Genomic DNA, 5089 nt, shown 5'->3' with positions numbered 1-5089 from the left:
AGGGTTCATAATGACATTTGGGACATGCAAAATGAGGGTAAATGCTCAAGAAGGCAAATTGGTTGATGGACAATTTGATAGGTTTTGGTAGTGAAAATGATGCTAAGGATTTTGATCAATGCAATATGAAGGGGATATACCACTAGGGTAAGTCAAAATGACATTTGGGGATGCTAGGGATATGATTATGCTATGACAAGGGTATATGGAAAGTTTTGAACTTAGGTAAAACCTTTCAGAAAGTATTTTGTCTAGGAGTTTAACCTTGTGATAAAGGACTTTGGATCTTGACCAAAAATTGATTAAATACGAAAAGATCAAATTAATAAAAGATGACAAGGTCAAATCTATCAATACATAGATATATTTTGACCAAAGAAAATGATAAGAAAATATAAAAAGACTAGTCAAGATCCATTATCCGTCAACACTAGGAGATACTCTAAGACTCATACTTTGTTTAGATTTTGACTAAATTCAAAGGTTTTGGAGGTTCAAAATGACGTTTAGAGGACTCGAAATGGTGGTGATACTGAGCAGATATGTGATATGGACAATGCCTATGATGAAAAAGGGGATTTTGGGTGCAAGAAACAGTTTTGGGTCAAGTGCAAAATAGGGAGGTCTAGAGGCTCCTAGATGCAGTTTTGGGGTCCTAAAGTGCAGTTTGGAGGCCAAAAATGGTCATGCAGGTACCCAAGTGCACCCTAATATTACCAACTACATCATTGATGCAGTTGGAGCCAGTTTGGGCGTAGTGGTAGTTTTTGGGCGCAGTTGGTAAGCTAGGAAGAATGCTTGCTGATTCTGAAGGGTATGGTTACCAAACTGACATGCCAGGAAGCTAAGATGCTAGGGTTGATGTTAGTATGGGTTGGGAGATGCAAAATGAAGGTTATGATGCATAGAATGATGTATTAAGTGAAGGTGATGACGATTAGGTGCTGTAGAATGCAGATCTAGGCAAGCTAGTGCAAGGGGAGCTAACCAGGTACCTAAGGACACTGTTGAAGCCCCAAAATGTTATCTGGAACCCAAAACTGGATCTCAAGACCACCAAGTGCACCTAGATAGTGCAAACTGTGTCAATGATGTAGTTGGGGCCCAGTTGGGCACAGTTGGTAGTTTTTGGGCGCAATTGGTAAGCTGGGCTGAAACTGAAGCAATTCTGGAAGCTATGGTTTCAGGATTGATGTCATAGAGAGGTAAATGGTAGAGGACAGTGTTAGGGCCAGTTTGGATGCTCAAAATGATGATTAGGACACCCGAAATAATGGATAAAGTGGTCAAGATGATGAATAGGTATGCAAAGATGTAAGGCAGTGAATCCAAAGTGCTGATTCTGAGATGGGAATGCAAAAACTAAGGAAAGTAAAACTGAACCTAAATGGATGCAATATGAAAAGTAATAGATACTAAATGAGGACTAAAAGGTGCAATATGAAGTCTATATGATGTAAGAATGAAGCCTGGACTAGGGTGAATGCAAGTGAAATCTATGCAAGTGTGAGATCTACGTTTTGCCAAGCACATTTAAGAGCACAAGTCGCCATGTTTTCCAAGGTTCGAGTGTGTTTAATCAATGTTTGCAAAGCTTGATAAAGATTGAAATATTTTGGCAACGTGTGGTGTTTTGACAAGTTTAAATGATATCCAAGGTGTAAATTTAAAAGTTTGGCTTTTATCTTGATTATGTTTTACACACACGCAAGACACATTAAGACAAGAATAACTGTTGTAAAAAGTTAACAAACACACCACAACCTAGGCTTTTAGGACTGTATCCACTGAATTCCTACTTGAACCGAAGTTCATCCGCACTTATCCAGAGTGGACAACCTAGGATCTTGGCACCACAGGCTCCCCCTTATAGTGCACTCACTTCTCAGGGCTACCAAGATCTGCTTCCCAAGGGGCATGACTTCCCAAGGACCATGAGAATGTAGGATGTCTTCACGGGCATGGGTGACCCCTTGAGCCAATGCAACATAAAGGTGCCACAATGGTCAGACTGACATCCAAACAGATGATCTAGGTCCACAACCAAACTCATGCCAAGAAAACTCAAGAAAACAGGGTCACACAAACAAGGTAAAAATCCCAAAACTAGAAAACTTCAAAATTAAAACCCATTTAGTCTTTGGGCACACAAGCTTCGAAAATCCAATATAATTTGGGTTCAGACACCATATGCAAAAACGACTAGCATAACGGTGTGAAATCCAAAACCCCCATCCAAGAAACAAGGAAAACTTCATACCTAACCAAAAAGGATAGAACCATCAAATATAAATGGAGGGGAACAATATTTCTCAACCTCCAAACCAACAAGTACCAAAAAAGGATACAGAAACCAAGCTGAAACAAGAAAACAAGAGAGCCCTACTTGACAACAAAAGGGGCTAAAACAAGAAATAGCACAATAAAATAAATCACCTGCTGAAATTGCCGAAAATCACGATAAAGTAAGGTCTCCCTGAGCTGGATCCAAAGAGACCAACCTTGCAAAGATCCTACGCCCACAACTCTCCAATGAATAGAAACATGATCCTCTAGAAGAGGATTATGAAAAAAAGCTCCCAAGTTTGTATTTTGCAATTCCCAATGCATGTCCCCAAGAATACCCCTTTCCTTTATTTTATTACCAATTGATATTTTTTTTCTGGTGTAGGACAAGAAAACGGGTTAAATGCATAACATACTATGAGCAAATCACAAAACTCAATAATCATATATTAGCACCCACTAGTCTACCATGAAAGCCAAACTAATTAAGAAAGCAATAGAAACCCCCTTTTTCGTTTGTAGCTCCCATGTTCTTCTTTCTTCTCCAATGATTGTAGCTCCAAAGTTGTCTATAGTGCACACAAAATTGAAGCAAAAGTCTATGATGTGGATAATGCCATGAGAATACTTGAAGTTGTGATTTGAATGTGAGAGATGGAATGAGAAATCTAAAAGAAATTAGGACCTGAAGGCTTCCAAGACTTCAAGAAGACAAGGACCCAAAATGAGAGTTAGAGTGTCCATTTTATAATTTTCATGTAGGGTGAGAGCATTGGATTTGTCACCCACAAACATGCGATGTGGCAAGAGATTCCTATGATGCATATGACAGAATATGCCAAAAGTAAGATTCTATGACACATGAGAGTCAAATTTGAAAGAGAATCTATGACGCATCATAAGATTCCTCAACCCACTTGAAGCCAAGAATCTATGATGAATAAGCCAAATAGGGACATGCATAAGAGGTAATAATATTTGATTATGACAAGTCTTAGCCAAGTGTCAAAGGACAATCCACGAGGTGTCATATCCAAGTGTCATGATGATGCAATATTTTATGGAATATTTGAATTAAAAATCCTCTTATTCCACAAAATAAGAATTAGTAGAAAACGGATTTAATGATGAAAAATGGAACTTAGGAAATTAAGAATTTCTATGGTTTGCAGACGATAAACCAATTAATTAATAAAATTAATTAATTGAGGATGATAATTAGGAAGAATAATTAGAAAGAATAGATTAAATTATGAGTTATTTAATCCTATAGAGAAAATTAGTAGATAATTGGCCAAATTGATTAAATGAATGCGACTGTATCCTTTGATGAAAATGTGACGATGATAGATATGGAATAAGATGATGACCAGTAGATCAAAGCCATGATCAGATTGATTGATTGAAGTTGATAACATGCCAAGGACACATGACATGAATTGGTTGATATGTAACATTTAACCGACATTGTAAATGCTACAGGATTGAAATTGATTGATAAGGTTTGATCATAATAACACCCACGAACATTGTCAATGTTATTAAAATGGTTGACGATGTTGTGATTTGATATTGAAAGCCTCAACAATGTCAAAGATTGGATGACATGAATGATAGTTCGACCTAGCACTGAGAGCCACGACAGTACTAAGGTCAAATTGATAAGATTGATAAGTTGATAGGTTTCCAAGGCACTGAAAGCCACAACAATGCCTAGGAGCAGATAAATGATGATTGATTTGAGATGTTTGATATGTTTTGGGTTGATTAGGACCGATTTCGAGTTGATTTGGGGTGATTCCGAGTTGATTTGATATGATTCCGAGTTGATTTGATATGATTCTGAGTTGATATGAAATTGATACGAAAGGGGATACAAATGACAAAATATGGTCAATCTGGCCAAAAGATCGAAGTTAGTAGAATGAGAAAATGGGACAAATTAGTATGAAGAAGTGATGAGGTCGTAGATGTGAACCATTTTTGAGCGTCTACATCTGGTTTCCAACATGTAGATTCCTCATAAAAGAAATATCACATAGTGGTCTAAAGTTTCCATTTAGTGCGTATAGGTAACATGTTAATCAATGTCACAAGTTTTTTTTAAAATTATTACTTCATACTTTTTATTATTTTGGCGCACGTGCGCGCGCACACACACACAATATGAAAAAATAAGAACTTAGAAATGAAATTGCACTCCTGTGTATAATAGGACATTATCATTTTAAATTTCTTTTAAATAATTCAATTATTCTAAAATACTTGTAAATAAATTAAATTTTAATATTTTATTGAATCTTTGAAAATGTTCAATTATTCTAGTAGAATGTTTAAGAGAGAATCAAGTGCAATATTCACACATTCATAAAATAGACTAGTGTTTTTCAATATTTGCTTATCCTATTTTTGGTCAACCAACATATATCATAATGTGTAAAACAAAAATAAATTACTATTTATCATTTCACGTTTTCATTACAAGAGATAAAAGTAGAGAGAAAACTTTAATTATGAATTGAGATAACAAAGAAATAAAAGCAAATAAGTCAAACAATAGTATGACTACATTGTGTATCCAACCTACCTCTTTTTAATAGCTAGCCTCCTCTACCTTGACCACACTCTTGTCTTCTATCTCCAACTACTCAAACATACTCAGAATAGACTAGTGCCCATAATAACTGATAATTCATATTTCCATCTATTTGATAAAATAATCATCAATATCATCATAAAAACATAACATCGTAATATGCATCATATGAAATCATGACATCATATAACATAATTTCCATCAATA

The sequence above is a fragment of the Cupressus sempervirens genome, chromosome 6, assembly GCF_028749045.1.
Source record: "Cupressus sempervirens isolate cs-2001-9-10 chromosome 6, ASM2874904v1, whole genome shotgun sequence".
Taxonomy (NCBI): Eukaryota; Viridiplantae; Streptophyta; class Pinopsida; order Cupressales; family Cupressaceae; genus Cupressus; species Cupressus sempervirens.
Note: the sequence above shows the minus strand (reverse complement) of the source record.